Source organism: Schistocerca piceifrons, chromosome 1 (assembly GCF_021461385.2).
Source record: "Schistocerca piceifrons isolate TAMUIC-IGC-003096 chromosome 1, iqSchPice1.1, whole genome shotgun sequence".
Classification (NCBI taxonomy): domain Eukaryota; kingdom Metazoa; phylum Arthropoda; class Insecta; order Orthoptera; family Acrididae; genus Schistocerca; species Schistocerca piceifrons.
The window spans coordinates 684,080,508-684,100,844 of record NC_060138.1 but is presented as its reverse complement, the minus strand read 5'-3'; positions in this window follow the sequence as shown (position 1 = coordinate 684,100,844).

Below are 20,337 nucleotides of genomic sequence, written 5' to 3'. Positions count from 1 at the left end.
TTAGGTGAGATCTCTTTACCAAGAATGCGTACATATACTAGTTTCATTTCGTTGGCCGCGAAAATGCTCACAGCTGGCGGTTTAAACCGAACACCGCCAACTTGTGGCGTTGAAATCTGCATTCAAACATTCAGTGTGTCAAAATGATTGAAATATGCAAATTAACGGTATGTGTTGCGTATAAATACGTGATTCTGCGGATGCAAAACCATACGAAAAAAAGAAGAACTTGGCTACTGGCGGAATTACACGGCGCTCTTGTTGGGACGATACATCGGCAGCCATCTAGCGGCGGAGAACGGAATTTAATGGTGGACTGCAGAACCGCGTCGCCGCCGCAGGCGCCACTGTACAGCCTGTTGGTAGGCAAAGACGGGCATCTGGCGAATGTGTAAAGTTTTCGTTAATTAGCTACGTACTACTACACTAAGAATTTATTTAAATCTGCTATTATTATATTAATGCTATACATGAGTTTACAGACTTTAACGTACGATTTTATACGATAATCTGGCTTTTGCTTTGCCGCGAACATTATGACATAGTATCTGTGTGTTAAATTGTAACACGTATGGAGAATCACTGTTCCGCCGATAACATTGTAATGTCCACACTGCAGATAAACTTAAATATCGAATGCACGAATTTTACAGAGCTAGTTTGCAAGTCAAAAACTCTATAACTGAAATAGGACCAAAATAATACCTTATCCAATGAACACCTCAACAATAAAATATTAATTTTTTTGAATGATGTAATAGAGCTGACTGGTGAATATTTGTATTCACAGCAGGTGACGATTTCGACTGGGTGAATAGGAAGAGTCACAAACGGAAGAGTTGTGTGCGGCGCGCAGTGCATTTCGTAAATAAAGTAGTTTTAAGAGCGAAGATAGAGTGTGTCTAAAATGGGTAACGTACAAACAAATCCCTGGGTACCTCCAGCTTTCACCAACGGCAGCGAGATATGGGCTTTTCATACGACAGCAATCAAAACTGAGTGTTTCTCAGGGAGTAATAGGGACACATATGTTAGTAGTTACGGGAAACTACAGGAAAGGAAAGAAACGATTCGGGCAACAACGATAGAAACGTGTAATTATAACCGTAATGGAAATAAAATTGAGGCCTAGAGACTTGGTAATAGATGAACTAAGAAAGTTCTTTGCTGGATTCCAAAAGATAATAAAAGACCGAGTAGATGACGGTTGACGAGTACAGAAACATGGACGAAAAATATGAATTCGTACAGATGAAAGCCCTAGTCCATGTGAAGTCTCGATGAGGCCTTTATCCAGCACTAGATATCAAATGCTTGGTGGTGGTGGTGGTGGTGGTGGTCGTGTTGTCGACGGCGGGCGCGATGATATATTGTAATAAATGCTGTCTCCAACGACTCTTCGTGACTAAACTTCGGAGAAGTAAGCTAGTGTTTTCAACTAGGGTTTCAAATGTTTCGTGGCTGACAGAGAAAACTCGACTGTTCATCCTGGAGAGCTAAAACTGAGCTCGTACAGTAGTGGCCCTAAGCCGTGGTATTTCTGCTTCTGAAGATGAAACAACGTATACCGACTTTTTTTTATTTCATATGGCGTATATTTATGCTGTCGTCCATATATATCCCACATTTGACCGTGGTGACAACAACATAATATTTAGAGACAGGACAGAACTGACTAAATGAAAAATCACTACGGACGACTTGCAGGGTGTCTAAAAGAAGACTCACTGCTTCTCTACTGCCACATAATTAAGATTAAAACGGTGTGACGGACTGAGGCTCGAACTCGGGACCTTTGCTTTTCGCGGACAAGTGCTCTACCACTTTTTTTTCCCTCTATATTGGTCGATGAATTTGTTCGTGGCGGACGTCCGATGATAGCCGTTCAGGCTCTTTGTTGATCCGTTCACTCAGTTTTTTTTATTACAGAGGACAGCTAACCCTCTGACCTAGCACGCTTTTTTTTTAAATTCATTTCATTCGTTTTTGTTCGTTGTATCTAATCGGGGCGGACGTCGCAAGACACCCATTTCAGTTCATCGTTGAACCATTTGCTCAGTTTTTTATTACAGAGGGTAGATAACCCTCTGATCGAACACGCTGAGCTACCGTGCCGGCATCACGCTGAGCTACCGTGCCGGCACCACCTGAGCTACCCTAACACGACTCACGACCCGTCCTCACAGCTTCAATTCTGCTAGTGCCTCTTCTCGTACCTTGCAGAACTAGCACCCCTGAAAGAAAGGTTATTGGGGAGACATGGCTTAGCCACAGCCTAGGGAAGGAGGTGGTTGTTTCCGAGACGCCTTTCAGTATTGCATTGCTTACATACCCCCCCCCCCCCCCCCTCTCTCTCTCTCTCTCTCTCTCTCTCTCTCTCTCTCTGTTACTTGGAGACAAGAATTTAAGTTGGAAAGAGACGACACAAAGGGGAGGACAAGGGGGGGGGGGGATGTGCTGATAGGACACTAAGGCTATAGTAGACAACATGAAGAATCGTGGCAGCCTTTCAATAGCACGAAGAGCTACAGCTAACTCTGATACCGTGACCTGTATTTGTTCCTGTCAGTTCCACTGATAACGTGTTTCTCCAACATTTTTCGAATGCCAAGGAAATGAGAACACGGAGACATGCAAGCAGCAGTGTTTGCTGAAGATTTACTGACAACACCCGATGAAAGATCGCCCTTTCCAAGGGCAGCAGCTGACGGCCCGAAGGTCGTCTCTCCACTAACGCACAGGTGGAACCTTCAGGTGTTCGAGAATCCGTCGGAAGCATCCGCTCGTGTATGGCCAGCTAGTATGGGAAAATCGACATCAGCAGCAGTCCTGCCAATAACATTTTTGCATAGGTAGAAGGTCGTTTCCAATCACAAACAAATGCCGTTATCAAAGATGTTTACGAATATAGACCATTTGCAGTGGCTACGAACATTAAGGACTCTTGCTGTTGCTGAAAGCGACTGCGAAATTCAAAAGTATTTCCTTACCACAGATTTGCGATCACAAGCTTCACTAGGCCGAATCCCACGGTTTATTGATGAAGCGCTAGTCAACCAGGCTACGACCAGCTAGTTTTATCATTAAGAGATTTTGGCATACTGTTCTGAGGCCTAAAACAATCTTTCATTGCTACAACTGATAAAGGCTGACTCCCATCACACTTTTAACAGGCTTTGGACTGTCAAAATGATAATTATTTACCATTTTGGCGTGTTTAAAATCAGCCTGAATAGATACTACTGTGATAGAACTGCAGTACACTTTATTTATTAACGTAACTTAAAATAGACGCTGATAATGCATTTTCAATATAATTAACCGTATTAACCAAATACTCTGCAAGGACTCTGTGGCTTTCACAGCTTTTAGTAAATTACTTGTGAATACATCTCAGTCCATTTTCTGAACATAGGCAACGGATTTCAAACAGGGCCTAATGCTGCCAGCTTATTCATAATATTTTGCGGTCTTCGGACCCTGCAATCCAGCTTCTTCCTCTTTTTCCCTTCCAACTTCGTGTACGTGTATTTTGTAAACTTGTCTCTCTTTCTTCGAGCATTCCACCAGGGTGAGGATTCCACTAGGGTGAGGATTTCCAATATTGTTATTTATTTTCACATTATTCTGAGGAATTGATTCACAGTTTCTAGAATTTTTTCCAGAATTCTTTTTTTTAATTATGGTTTGTGCACTGCTGTATTGTCGGCACCTTATTAAACAACCAGTTGCGATGAGTAACAAACCATCCTCACGTAAAATGTGACATAACAGATGGATGCTACATCTGCTTCTATACTCTTCAAACCACCGTGAAGAGCATGGCAGAGGGTACCTTCCATTGCACGGCTTATTAGGATCCCTTCCAGTTCCAATCAGTTTCTTCCAGTTCCATTCACGTATGGAACGCGGGAAGAATGACTGAATGCCTTTGTGCGTGCAGTAATTATTTTAATCTTGTCCTCACGATCCCTACGTGCGATGTGTAGAGAGCTTTAGTATATTTCTAGATGCACCATTTAAAGCTAGTTCTTGAAACTTTGTTAAAAGACTTCCTTCGGACAGATGTAAACTATCTTCGAGAGTCTTCCTGCTCAGTTCCTTCAGTATCTCTGTGACACTCTCCCACTGATCAAACAAACCTGTGACCATTCGTGCTGCCCTTCTCTGTACGTTCAATATACCCTGTTAATCCTACATGGTACAAGTGAAACACACTTGAAAAATATTCTAGAATCGGTCGCACGAGTGATTCGTAAGCTGTCTCCTTTGTAGTCTGATTGAATTTCCCCAGTATTCTACTAAAAAACCGAAGTCTACCACTTGTTTTACCCATCATTGGGCATATATGATCATTCCATTTCATATCCCTACGACGTGTTACACCCAGGTATTCGTATGAGTTGGCCGACTCCAGCAGTGACTCATTGATATTATAGTCATAGGAGACTACTTTTTTTGTTTCGTGAAGTACACAATTTTATATTTCTGAACATTTAAACCAAGTTGCCAATCTCTGCACGAGTTTGAAACCTATTAAAATCTGACTGAATATTTATGCAGCTTCCTTCTGACAAAATTTCATTACAGATAACAGCGTCATCTGCAAAAAGTGAGAGGTTACAATTAATATTGTCCACAAGGTCATTAATCTACAACATGAACAGCAAGAGTCCCAACACACCTCCCTGGGGCACACCTGAAGTTATTTGTATATCTGACGATGGCTCTCCATGCAAGATAACATGTGCATCTTCCCTAACAAAAAATCTCCAATCCACTTAGAAATTTCCTTGATACTCCATATGTTAGTACTTTTGACAGTTGGCGTAGGTGTGTTACTGAGTCAAATGCTTTTCGGAAATCAAAAAATATTGCATATACCTCCCTGCCTGCCTTATCCAAAGCTTTCAGTACGTCATGTGAGGAAAGTGCTAGTTGGGTTTCACAAGATCAGTGTTTTCGGAATCCATACTGGGTGTCACTCAGGTGGTTATACAGTCCAAAATACCTCATTACCTGAGCTCGGAATCTGTTCTAAAATTCTACAACAAATCTATGTCAAGGATAGTGGACGGTAGTTCTGTGGATCGCTTCTACTACCCTTCTTGTAGACGAGTGCGTCCTGCGCTTTTTTGCAACAACTGGGCACGGTTTTTTGTTCGAGGGATCTACAATAGATTATAGTTACAAGAGGAGCTAGCACGTATAGAATCAGAGGGATTCCATGGCGCCCTGCAGCTCTGTTCACGGTCTCACATGTTTCTCAAAACCACTGACATTAATTCTTATTTCATTCATCTTTTCAGTGACACGAGGATTAAATTGGGGCAATTTTCCTGAGTTTTCCTTTCTAAATGAACATCTGAAAAAGGAGTTAAGCATTTCAGCTTTTGCTTTGCAACCCTCAATTTCATTTCCCGTCTCATTCGCTAATGACTGGGCACTAACTATGGTGCCATAACAGCCTTTACATACGCTCGGAATTTCTTTGGGTTTTGTGAAAGATCATCTAACAATATTCTGCTACGGTAGTCGCTGAAGGCATCACGCATTGCCCTCCTGACGACCAAACGCGTTCCAATCAGCATCTCTCTATCTATAGCCCTACGCTTTGTTTCACACCAACTGTGCAGTGATCTCTGTGACTGTATACCACAATGCATGACAAATCACAACTATTAACAAGCATCGTGCCATAAACCAAGACGTTGAATCATCCACGTGACAAAACCTTCTTTGGAGACCCTAAATTTACGATAAGCGTCCGACTATAATGCATAGGTGAGGACTTCCAGGTTCCATTTTTATACCAGACCTGGTTTTAGCGACACAACTGGTGTCCCAGCGAAGTTCGACACGTAACCTTGATCTCCAGCATGCCCAAAACTGAAAATACTAGTTGCATTTCCTAAATGCTGATTCTGTTCTGGATTTCTTGTGTTGTACTCTCATGTCCTTACATACAGTTTTACGTCAATGTACCATCTGCTTCGTCTTCGTAATATTATGGCTTATGAATGCGGTTAGGTGCTCAGTTTAGAGTTTGGTCAGCTACATTAACTTCGACAGTAACTAAAATACGCACATTACATGATACGCTGTAAATAACCAATTTGTCCTCAGAACCATACATTATAATTGTGGTGGAACTATGGTATCTTGTTCTGTGTTCCGTGGTGTTGGGAATGTCTAACATCTCTAAGTTTAATTCGAAAAGAGGCGCGGCATAATTTGTATTTCCGTATACAATGGTTGGAAAAAAATGGAAACACCGTGAGAAATGCAGGCTTGAACATAAACGCAGATGCTAGTCAAGTTTGCAGGTGAAGATGTTGAACCTGGACTATGTAGCAATGGAAAAAAGTCGTTTAGTCAGATGAGCTTTGTTTCACACTTTTTGTAATTTCTGGTCGAGTTTACGCCCGAAGAGGACATGGCGAGGGTTCGGAAAGGATTTGGGCTGCCATATCGTGGTATTCCGCGTGCCCCACGATTACACTGCAAGGTCGCATTACTACGAAGGGTTATGTGAGCATTTTGACTGATTAGGTCTATCTTATGGTACAACGTTCGTTCTCCAGTGGTGGTGCTATGTTGCAAGACATGGCCCCCTTAACACAGCTAGCATCGTCCAGGACTTGTTTTGCGAGCAGGAGGATGAATTGTCAGGGCTCTCCTGGCCGCCAGTCACCAGGTCTCAATATTATCGAGACTTTGAGGCCTACTTTGAGAAAAGGCCTCCATCATCGTTATCTGAACGTCCCACTATTTTGCAAGAAGTAGGCGTAAAATTCCCTTGAAGACCATACGGGACCTGTACTCATCCATTCCAAGACGAATGGAAGCTGTTTTGCATGTCAGTTCCCAACGTTTTCCTACACCGTATTAGGCAAGGTAATGGGTTGTGTTTTTAGTGTTTCCATATTCTTGTCCACAATCTGTATATATACTCTGCAGCTCAGTGTACAGTGCATGACGGCGAGTATACTGAACGTAACGTTATAGTTTTTTTTGTATCTCTCATTAGCGCACTGAAAAGATGACTGTCTATACCCTTCGGTATGTGCCCTAGTCTCTTACTCTCACGATCCCTACAGGAAACATGCGATGGTGGCCTCTTAACTGTCGCACATTCTTTTCCGAATAAATATTCTCTAATTTCATCCAACGGGATATCGGGAGAACGACGTAATCTTTTTTTCCCCCAAGGATTGCCATTTGAGTTCTCCGGCCATCCGTGTTGCACTTCTGTACGGACTACGAAGTCTGTTCAAAAAACTCCGGAACATTATCAATTTTGTGCCAATGGTGAGTTTGAGCGAAATGAGGTTGGCATACGTGCACACGCTTGCGTTTAATGCGTAACTGCCGGATGTCTCACTGTTGTATGTCCGTTAGTTCTTGTTCAGTGCTGTATAACCAGAACCTTGCGTTCCACAGTTTGCACATTTCGAGATGCCAGAGGTAAAGGAGCAACGCGTCTGCATTAAATTTTGCGTGAAATGCAAGAAAACCTTTACAGAGACATTCCAAACGATGCAGGAAACCTACGGTGCCGAGCTCAAGTCGCATACGGTGTTACGAATGGTTCACGCGGTTTAAAAATGGCCGGACGGAAGTTAAAGACCACCCTCGTTCAGGACGCCCTTCGATGTCTACCGACGACTCTCATGTCAGGAACGTCAAGGAAATTGTGCGTGCCAATCGAAGACAGACTGTACGACAGATTGCAGGAGACTGTAACATTTCAGTTGGATCACGTCATGGAATTCTGACAGAGCGTCTTGGAATGCATCATATTGTCACCACGTTCGTCCCACGGCTCGTGAGTCTAGACCAGAAGGACCTCCGCCTCGCAATCTGTGAAGAACTTTTGTATCGCGCAAATGAGAACAAGATGTTCCTTAAGTGAAACATAACTTTCCTTATTTCCAAAGTTGAAAACCTCGTTGAAAGGACAAAGATTTGCAATGATAGACGAGATAAAAGAATATTCGCCACGGCGCTTCACTCGATCCAGCAAAATGCGTGCCACGATTGCTTCCGGAAGCGTAAACGGCGTTGGGAACGGTTTATCAACTGTGGAGGAGAGTGTTTTGAAGCGGACCATGCACAGTAAGTAAAAGGTACGAGCAGAAAAATTTCGTATCTCGTATACGACCGTAGCAACACATGTCTGAATTCGTTCGTTATCTACTGTTATATCTACTGTTATATCTACTTCATGAGGACTCCAAACTTTCTAGAAACGGTAGCACATGCCTTCTGTATGGTATTTCGTTTACAGATTTCAACCGTAGCTAAGTGACAAAAGTAGAAAATGCAAGTATCACACCATCCCATGCTTGTTGTGCACCACGGTTTTGTTAAGATTTCACTTTTCTGCAGTTACTCGATGGAACATCGCTTGCTTACAGTTCCTACTTGGAAGTACACAGTAAGGAAATTGTTTAACACGAAATACCCACATGAAACAGTATCTTGGTGTTGGCTGCTTTTGCAACTTCAGTAAGATTTGAAAAAAGGCCATAAGCAATGTATTATTCATACAACTGCAACTGCGAACGTAAGAGCAAGCCAAGAGATGCAAACGATACCTGCTGGTAGGGATTAGCTTTGTTCTGGGAACGGACATCATCGTGGACCCAGTCAAGTACGTCATGACGAAAACAGTTGTGCATTTAAGTAATAGGCATTCCATCGCCTCTTCATGGTGTACGAAAGATGATGCTAGTTCAAGTTGCACATAATAAGTACAGGCCTAACAACTGCCCACAAGAAATAGCTATCACGAGAGCATGAAGGGCAACCTTGCGCACTTTCTCTGAGGCACAAGGTACTATGTCACAGCTCTCTGGTTGGCGACGATTAGAGTAAGATGTGGCGACGTCGAACGCGCAATACACAGGCAAAGACGTCGGAGCTCTGGAAGTTGCAACTACTCTCTCGAAAGGGAAGGTAACGAGGAACGGTATAATTACGCAATTAGCGTAAATAACTTCTTAACTGGTATCTTCAACAACGCTACCCTGTCATCAGTGACAGAGCACTACCTGGAAAGGGAAGGCGAATTCGGCTGTGCATCATTACGGCAGTCGTGCATGTCTTGAAGCTACATATTGCCCTGAGGGGTACGTCGGAGTAATTTTAACTATAACGGTTGAAATCCAAATATGAAAAGAGAATGTCCTGTCGACGTCTGGGGCATTGGATACTGAGGTCACGTTTGTACTATATAAGGATGAGGAGAGAAACCAAAAACGACTTTATTATTTGATTCGTGGCTGTAATTTTGAGCAACTGTAGTATGTATTTTTCAGAATAAAATTCAGTCGTCAGCTGCAATTATATTTTTATTTTGCTTTTCCGGTTTCGACTAATTAGTCATCTTCAGCTTAGTATTGGTTTAGTAGATTCCAAGATATTTTCACAGACGCATGTCATGGTATGTCCTGAAATATACATACTGTATGTGATTATTGTAAACACATACTGACAATCTGCATTTACAATGACCACATACAATATGTACATTTCTGGACATATCATGGCATTATGCTCCTATGAAGAATATGTTGATATCTGCTAGACCAGTATCGGTACTAAGCTTCTGAAGATGACAAATTAATTTGTCGAAACCGGTAAAGCATAATGAAATATATTTGCAACTGATGACTGAATTTTATTGTGAAAAATAAAAACTTTATTTTAGCATCCTTCTCGGCATTCATCTGAAGTGGTGATACGATGAGGCTTAAATCAGGATAGACGTAAGGGATTTGAAACCGATACCAATACGTCCTCTCCGTCGACAGAAGTAAAATAGCTACTGAGCGCTGCTGAAAATGGCACAAAAAGAGAAGTATCCACTATTTATGACAGTTACGCTCGTGAAATTTCGGGCGTAGGTCAGGGGCTACGTTCATTAGTAAAAGGCGTGAAGAAATGAAACCGCTAAAGAGCTTTAACGCATGGAGATCAACCAGGAGAGTCAAAACGTTTGGTGCAGCAAAATAATGGACATCTGTCAATGCCACCAAATGGAGGATGGAGTGATGCTAGCACCGATTCTATTTAGGTGTTTCTGCATTTCAATCTGCATATAAATTGCGGCGCACAATTAAGTACAATATAACCTCCTTAGCGTTAACTCGCTGAAGACGAACTCGCTGTTAACTCTTAAAAAAAAAAAACTGGCCCCGGCAGGCAGGAATGTATTAGTTCATATGGGAAGTTTTAGCGGCTAACACGAATTCTGGTTAAGGCGAATTACGAACTCTTTCTCAGTCCCTAGCATAATTAAGTTTCATCGTAACACGAACTTCCGATGTTACAGTATTCTGAAGTGTTAATTTTTTCCGCAATGAATGCAAGAAATGTAACTCAAAGCTACCTCTTCAGTACTTTTTCTAACATATTGTACGTCGGCAGCCGCGATTATCACCTCAACAAGCATCGTGTACAGTGCATTTAAATAAATTCAATGGTATGTGCATTCACATATTACAAAGAAGAAACAGGTAGCTCTAAGTGTAGAGGTAAAGCTAAAGATTCTAGATGAAGCTGACCGTGGTACAAAGAAAACAGCAAATGCAGAGCAGTTTGAAATTCCCAAATCTGCTTTATCCGCCATAACTAAGAATCGAGAAAAAATCATTAATGCTGCTGCATCAGGTTCTGGAAGAAATTTAAACCACTTCGCAGGGCAAGTATGAAGACATGAGACGTTACTGCTAGAATGGTTCAAACACATGCGTGCATCTACCGTGCCTGTAAGTAGCCCCATGATTCAATCAAAAGCAAATGGGGCCGTCAAAAATGTAGGCATTGAGGACTTCAGTTGTTCTGCTGGTTGGCTGCACCGCTTCCAAAAGAGACATTCCGTTTCATCTGCACAAATTTGGGGTGAGCAAATAAAGTTGATGATGATGAAAGTGCGAACAGCTGGTTAGATAAATTTGACCGAGTAAGTGAAAAGTATGCCACATGTGATGCGTTCAATATGAATGAAACTGTACTTTTCAACAAACTTTTTCCAAATTGCACCCTGGGGATGAAAGGTGACAAGTGCCACAGTCGAGCACGCAGCAAACACCGCGTAAATGTTGCCCTTGGATGTAATGCGGACGGCAGTGAGAAGTTGCGTCCTTGGGTTATAGGTATGTGTGAGATACCTCGCTTTAAAAACATAAATATGGACACTTTATTTTGCATCTACTCTCACTATAAAAAGCTTCGCGAGACGGCACATCATTTCGCAAGTGGCTTCCTCGTTTCAACAGTCGAATGGTTGCTCAAAACTAAATTCTTCTCTACAGTGGACAGATGTTCTGCCCATAACGTACAGGATCTGAACTTAACCAGCATAAAAGATCAGTTTTTTCCACCAAATGCTAAAAGCCGCCTTCAGTCTTTGGACGAAGGCATCATTTCTCTCATGAAGAGAGCTTATCGCAAACGATTTGCAAGAGCTGCAGTTCGTGCTACTGCAAACAATACTGCAATACCGAACTGGGATCTACTTGTAATAAAGGCCATCGCAGCAGTGCGGAACTCTGCGTAGCCATATCATATACAGAAGTGCTTTAACACACACTGACTGCCACGTGAGTTAAATATAACTCACAGGAAGTGTTCTCTTCGGGCCACGTGAAGTAAATACAACTCACGGACTTTTTCAATTTAAAACTCCGTGGTACAGTTGTAACTCACAGGAGCATGCTGTGACTCGGTGTTAGAATTGGTTATGGCCTCAGCAGCAAATCCTGTTCGTGGACTACGGTTTTCAAGAGCTAAAGAGTAGTTATTGACATTTGAATTCCAAGAGTTGTATATAACTCACGTGACTCAGTAGTATTGGACTTCTCTTCTTTTTATTATTTAGTTTGACATATTACTTACACAGTAGATTGCAAATCACATACAGTTTTTTTACATTCTTCAACTCTAATTGCAACAACAATGAAACTGAAAAATTTGTGTCATTCCACTTACTTTCTCTAACACCTGCATGCACTGTGCTTTGTGAAAAAAACACTTTACGCAAAAATATGAGTGACAACTCTTACATTTCCATGCAGTTTGTTTGCATTTCTTGACAGGTTGCTCTCGTCCAAATTCATTCTTCATTTTTTCGTAGCACACTGTACACCTACGTCTGCCTGCTCCTATGTTCAAAATGGTTCAAATGGCTCTGAGTACTATGGGACTCAACTGCTGAGGTCATAAGTCCCCTACAACTTAAAACTACTTAAACCTAACTAACCTAAGGACATCACACACATCCATGTCCGGAGCAGGATTCGAACCTGCGACCGTAGCGGTCACGCGGTTCCAGACTGCAGCGCCCAGAACCACACGGCCACTGCGGCCGGCTCCCATGTTCACAAGCGCACAATCTGCAGGTAACGCGGCGGCTTTGGTGAGAAATGCATCGGTCTCATCGACATCTTCTGTACGGAGTAGTCTCTAAGTCACTTCCTCTTTGAATTCCGTGATTGAGATCTTCTTGTTGTTGCTGTATCGGTAAGTCACATGAGCATTCACCTACCAGTGCTGACCCTGTCAACAATTCAATTGCAAGATTCCTGTACCATTTCACATCCCTTAGACAATGCGAGTACGACTTCATTTGGTCAGCAAGAGCTATAAAAAAACTTTGTCTGATTATAGTCTATTATCATTGCTAGGTTTTTTCTTTGTGCCCTTCCTGGTTTGAACTTCTGCTTCTTCTTCTCCATTAACAGTACTCAGCATCAGAACATCCCTCTTATCTTTCCATTTCAGTACTACTACGCCTGTGGTACGTTCCTTTGCTTTGTGTTCCCCCCTTCTTCAGTTTTACCTGTACATCTTGAGGATTCAGTTTTCTGTTTGATTTCAGAGTACCAACTAAATGTGTTGATTGTTCAGGAAGCTAGTGTGCTAGATGAACACTTGTGTAAAAATTGTCTGTATATAAGATTCTGCCCCCATTTAGTAATCCACTCATAAGGCTCATAACAACAGAAGTGGCAAGAGGAACACCAGGATTCGTATTCTTCCCACAGTAAGCTTTCATATTCCAGGTATAGCCACCCTTTAGATGAAGTTTGAACAATTTAATTCCGAATTTATAGCCCTTATTCTTTATATGGATTCCGTAGAAACACTGGAACACGTGAGGCAATACTGACCTTACGACTTATCTTAGAAGAAAGATTAAGGAAAGGCAAGCCTACGTTTCTAGCATTTGTAGACTTAGAGAAAGCTTTTGACAATGTTGACTGGAATACTCTCTTTCAAATTCTAAAGGTGGCAGGGGTAAAATACAGGGAGCGAAAGGCTATTTACAATTTGTACAGAAACCAGATGGCAGTTATAAGAGTCGAGGGACATGAAAGGGAAGCAGTGGTTGGGAAGGGAGTAAGACAGGGTTGTAGCCTCTCCCCGATGTTGTTCAATCTGTATATTGAGCAAGCAGTAAAGGAAACAAAAGAAAAATTCGGAGTAGGTATTAAAATTCATGGAGAAGAAATAAAAACTTTGAGGTTCGCCGATGACATTGTAATTCTGTCAGAGACAGCAAAGGACTTGGAAGAGCAGTTGAATGGAATGGACAGTGTCTTGAAAGGAGGATAGAAGATGAACATCAACAAAAGCAAAACAAGGATAATGGAATGTAGTCTAATTAAGTCGGGTGATGCTGAGGGAATTAGATTAGGAAATGAGGCACTTAAAGTAGTAAAGGAGTTTTGCTATTTGGGGAGCAAAATAACTGATGATGGTCGAAGTAGAGAGGATATAAAATGTAGGCTGGCAATGGCAAGGAAAGCGTTTCTGAAGAAGAGAAATTTGTTAACATCCAGTATTGATTTAAGTGTCAGGAAGTCATTTCTGAAAGTATTTGTATGGAGTGTAGCCATATATGGAAGTGAAACATGGACGATAAATAGTTTGGACAAGAAGAGAATAGAAGCTTTCGAAATGTGGTGCTACAGAAGAATGCTGAAGATTAGATGGGTAGATCACATAACTAATGAGGAAGTATTGAATAGGATTGGGGAGAAGAGAAGTTTGTGGCACAACTTGACCAGAAGAAGGGATCGGTTGGTAGGACATGTTCTGAGGCATCAAGGGATCACCAATTTAGTATTCGAGGGCAGCGTGGAGGGTAAAAATCGTAGAGGGAGACCAAGAGATGAATACACTAAGCAGATTCAGAAGGATGTAGGTTGCGGTAGGTACTGGGAGATGAAAAAGCTTGCACAGGATAGAGTAGCATGGAGAGCTGCATCAAACCAGTCTCAGGACTGAAGACCACAACAACAACAACAACATTCTTTATATACTGAATGAAACTTAGTCTTCCTCGAAATCGTACGTTTCGTCAATGCAAACTTCTTTCTCGGGCACAACTGCACTTTGAAATCTCTGCAGTAATTTATCAATAAGTGGCTGAATTTTGAATAAGCAGTTTCCCGGTGGACACTGGTTGTTATTGGAAAAATGCCACATACGTAGAAGCAGTTCAAAACAATTGCGTGAAATAACATTTTTTTACATTGTTGTGATAGGGCATATTTCTTGACCAATAATTTGGAATCCTCGGTTTTACATTTAGTGACATCCTTAACAAAAATCCTAAAAATGGTTCAATTTCAGTTTTGCTGACATCAGTCCACTTTCTCAGTCGCGAATTAACAATTGCTGATTGACTTTCTAAGACTGTTTTGCGTAAAAATTAGTTTGTTGGGTCACATATTCTAAAATTTCATCGGTTACAAAATATTTGAAGAAATCGTATGGTATCTTGCCTTTGAGACCTAACGCAGCAGAAGCATTTACACCAGAACTGGAATGAATAAATGTAAAGTTTTTCATATTTTTACCCGTAACTGGCCCCCCAGACAATCTTATCAGAATTTGAACTAAGTGGGTCATCTTCATTTTCAGAACTTTCTGATATTACACTTACTTCAATTGAATCTGAATCAACTGCAGTAGTTATGGCACTAACACGGTTTGTTGCCTGGTTTTTACAGCTGTGAAGTCTGGTTCTTTGACTGAATGTGGAAATAAAACTCTTCTTCCTACCTTCACTGATATGATTCCATCATCAGAACTTCTGGTAAAAAATTCGTCTGAGCTATCACCAAATAAAGACACAGAATCTTCATCACTCATGTCCATAACTTCATCTAAAAGCTGATGTATATGCCTTTGTTAATCTTCATATCTTCTACGAGACATTTTCTTCTGCCACAATATCACTTTGTTACGGAGCAAAAAACAATGAATAAAGACTGAAGCAACAGCGCACGAAAGCAATAATGGAACTGTACACAAACAATGCTGTGGAATGAAAAACTAACAGGAGTACAAACCTGAAATTATTAGCGACATAGGAAATGACACACCTGGTACCTTTAATCTGGGACCACGTGAATCATATGTAACTCACACAAAAAAATTAAAAAACTTACTAAAATGCCATATTTTCACTTTATTTGCACTTATCAAGTTTACTTGGAGCAAACTAGAGCAGGATACTGAAAAAAAGTAAATGGCCCCATGGGGTCGGTAACCCAACTATACCATGACACTCAATGTGTTAACAGAGCCTAGAAACATTCCAACATTGAAAATATCCACGAATTAGACGATGCCACATCACCTGGTGAATGGACAGTTCTGTAAGACATTGCGAACCCCGCCATTAGTTTTCAGGAATTCAGATTATCGTGTTGAGTATGTTCTGTGGAATCTGACGTGTCTAAAGCTGTGACTGAGGTGCAAGAAGAGTCGTCAGAAGGAAGTGAGGAGGAGGAGGAGAACACAGATACCATTGCACCTATCTGTCAGGCGATACTTACTTCCTTGGATAGTTCAGAACGATTTTCTTCAACATCCGAAGTCAGTGCTAGATTTACGGACGCTATAGCTACAATTGGTTACGAAATTACAAGGTGTTTTCGTTCCCGTCAACGCCAGCGAACAATGCTTGAATTATTTCCAAGAAAACAGCGTATTTCTTGAGTACTTTTACAGTCACTTTTAGTGTTTTAAGCCTACAGTAATGTAAAGTAATTGATACTGTAATGTATTACGCATTACTGTACTCAAGAGTTAGAGTTTTCGGTCCTTTCGGAGTCGTGTTAACGAGGTTATACTGTATAATGACAGTCTGGATTGATCCATTGCTTTGCATTCTTTTCATCTTGAATGGTGAAGCCTATTTAAGAAGATCTGTCAATGATAACACACCGCTGGCCATTAAAATTGCAACACCATAGAGGTGGTGCGAAACAAATGTCAAATTGACATGAACTGTAGTAAGTGCTTCGATATGCAAATGAGCAGCACTTCAGCGAAGCCAAAAAGTAGGTAGTAGTCTCACCATGTGTTTTCTGTGTACAGGGTGTTCGGAAATTCCCTTTACTGACTTCTACTGAAACGCGTACGTTCTGTAACAGCGATGGCGAGGCATGACAGAATCTCTGACCAGAGAGTTATTTATCGTTGCTAGTCTGCGCTTGACCGCGCGAGAGTTCAGTTCTGTTGCGAGAGTGCAGTTGCGTGTAGTAGCGCGCGCGAGACAGTCGCAGTTGTGTGTGAGGAGTCGGCGGGCGTCGACATGGGCCTCTGGTCAAGATCCAGGACGAGGTATATTTTTTAAATAAGGTAATGCAGCAGCATTGCGCACATCTGAGAATGTAATGTATCTTAACTGTAACTAATTTGTTCAAGAATCGCCCCAATAATAATTTTGTTTTCAAACCAAGCATTTTAACAAAACAAACATTTTATTGAAAGAAAATTTCCTTAAAGAAAAAATTTACTTAAGTTCAAAGAATTTTTGCGATGCATTTCCTCCAAGCTATGGCGAAAAATAAGAGCAGATGCAGTTTTAGTGAGGTAAGAATTTGAGTTTAATTAGGGCCTAAGATCGACATTTCGGTCTATTTGCGTTTTCATTGTCACTGAGATTTCATTTTTTTTATTGAATTGACTTTCATTTTTGTGGGAAGCTTACACTTCGTTCAGATTGCTATTTCTCATTTATTGTCTTTGTCATTAAATTTATTTGTGGGAAGGTTACACTAGGTTCTATTCCCATTAACATTTAAATATTTTCTTTTTCATTTTTGTGGGGAGGTTACACTACATCTTGCAGAGGGAGTGAGTACATGATATTTTGAATAGGGACCCCATGTCCGGAAATGTATCTTTCTCGTGCTACAGCCGTTTGAAAAATGTTTACTAGGTAGGTATGCAACAGGATACTCATGGTTGAGGGTGCTTTCGTCGGATCGGCCGATGTCATCTGACATTTATCGTACCAATCCGACCTGGTTCGAGCCTAATTCACGTGTCTGTGAGTGTTAGAGCAACACGGTTGAGTACGCGTTTGCAGAATGCACCAACAAGATGCATCTGAATGACGAAGCTCACGGTAATGGAACAGGTGGTCATCGCCTTTATCAAGATCGTTCTCCACAACGTCAGACTCCATCGCATACCTTTTTCGCCACAATTATGGAACGGCTTCGAGAAACGCTACCTTCACCATCAGCAGACGTGGCTGTAGTGCTCCAAGGGGACGCCGCACACCCGAATTGGAACGGACCCTACTGCATTACGTTGACGACAATCCGTCAACGAGTACACGAGCAATTTCTTTAGCTGTTAATGAGTGGAATGGTAAAATAAGTGATGATCCGGATCACGCGTAATCAATTACTTGTTTAAGTGGTTGTAGCGCGGAAACGGTACGTTTCCGTACATGGTTTCCTACTCAGAATATTATGTACTCATTCCCCTCTGCAAGTCCTAGAAGTTTGTAATGGGAATTTCCGGATACCCTGTATAAGGAAAGATACGCAGCGCGTTTCTCACATAGATATTGAATTTTAATGTAATTGTGAAAAGATCGTGTTTCCCATCGGGCAAAAAGGAAAATCGTCGACCACCACGGGTCGGAATTCAACAGCAGAAGAATCGTGGCCTATCGAGGCTCCTGTTCATCGTAACGCGATATTGCTGCGCGTGTTGCCAGGGATCTAATGACTTTCGTGCTAATATGAAATATGAATGTAGGTTCAGGGGGGCCATATTCAACGCCATGCATATCAGTGCCCCAAGGGACTAGCGCCGGAAAGGACACACACTATTCACTCTGTCATGCACGATCGTACAGCCAAGTCACTTGCCTTGTCAGGAAATGGGTTTGTGTGCAGCGAGGCAAGCATTCACACGGGCAATGCGACGACGTTTGACGCATAAAAGCACAGCACCTGGCACGAAGGAATGGGGTGCCATTCGATAAACGCAACATGAACACTTCTGATTAGTATAGTAGGTAATTTGTGCAACAGGCGTCACACTTCTGACGTGTTACGGCTAGAGGCTTTCCGTAAACTAGAGATGCCTGTGAAGTTATCTTTTAACAAGATAACGCAAGATCGCATATTGTTCGTGCTGCCCCGACATTCCTCGGTACAGAGTGTGTTCCGACTATTGCCGTGGCCAGGACGTTCTCCAGATCTCTTACCCATTCAAAACATCTGACCATCGGTTGTCGAGATACTAAAAAAATGGTTCAAATGGCTCTGAGCACTATGGGACTTAACATCTGAGGCCATCAGTCCCCTAGAACTTAGAACTACTTAAACCTAACTAACATAAGGACATCACAGACATCCACGCCCGAGGCAGGATTCGAACCTGCGACCGTAGCGGTCGCGCGGTTCCAGACTGAAGCGCCTAGAACTGCTCGGCTACAACGGTCGACTGTCAAGACACTAGGATCCTACCATTTGCCAACCACTAAAAATGATCAACTCTGCGGTAGAATTAGCATAGACTGAAGTACAGTTATCAGTCATCGAGGCTCACAAGGAGAAAACGGCAACTGCCAGCTCCAGATATACTAGAAACGTCGTTCAGTGGAAGAGGAGTCATTGTAAGCGAACATGTGTCTCAGACCATCACTAGATTTTCGACAGTTTTCGAGTTACTTTATGCGCCTTTTACCGCGCAATATCCTTAGGCACAGCGGCTAGCGCCGCGGGTTTTTAATTTTGCGCCACGCGTCCGAATAATCAGTTGCAAGCGCCAATTTTAGGAAAAGTGAACCGTTACGCATGGTTTACGCGAGATTAAAGCCACATCTTCAGCAACGTTAACAACGTTTCTTTCCCGAGTGAGATTCATTCGAAGAAATGTCATTGAGGCACACCTGCCCTCGCGCGGTGCTCGTGCTGTCCGGAATACGCGTGTTTCGAATGTTTCTACGATTGGTATCATCCAAGGGAATGCACCGAATCTTCCTGAAGAATAAACATATGAATAAAATATTAAAATAGAACGAGAATGAAATATCAGAAAATCAGGACTTAAAAGGCTTGTAAACTCTCAATACACCATACAAACATATATAATGACACTTATTGTGAAATCCAATTGTAATTTTACAATTAATATGGGTAGATAAACGAAAACAATAAAAATAAAATTATCAATAATCTGATTTCGAACACGGGGCGCAAAATTAAGAAGCCGAGACACAAACCACTGAGCCACCATTTCGTCTGAGGATGTAGCTCGGTAAAGGACACACAAAATACCTCGAAAACTTCGACAATCGGTTTTTTTTCTTTTTCAGAAACGGTCGATCTACGGTTAAGCCGACATGTGTTCGCTTCTTTCGACTCCTCTTCCACCGAGCGAAATTTCTGGAAAACCGGGTGAAGGCACTTGTCGTGTTCTCCTCGTCAGTTAGACTCGATGTCCAACCGGGTTACAACAATTGCTTCTGTCAGAAGTGGCACCTCTGTCTACTGAATTTAGCGACCTGTACATACTGCTAAATCACCTACTACAGAATTAATAATGCTTTCTTCCTACTATACTGTATACGCACAAAGCTTCGTTTTTTGCTATCCTCCTTGGCGCTGCAATTTTAATGAGCAGTAGTGAATTCATAGTATGGATCTGATCGTTACCAATTTGTTTTCCAGCGCCATCAATCATATAATGCATGCCATAACGAATTAACCTGAGTTAATGAAATGTAATGGGTAGCCTGTAGCCTTAATTAAAACTAAGCTGAAAGACTCCGGTTACGCTTACGCTGCCGCTACTCAACAGAGTGCGTAATTGGATACAGAGCCAATCACAATATTTCAGGAGGGATTAAAACTACACTGGTAGAAATCTTGGAGAGTACAGTCTGCTTGACGCCTCGGCTGCGTAATGGGGAAGAGTGAGAAAATTCATAAGGGAACTGAAAATCTACAGAGCAACTCTTTTCTATGGATTCACAGTAATGAAGTGCGGCAGTGTTTTCTTTTG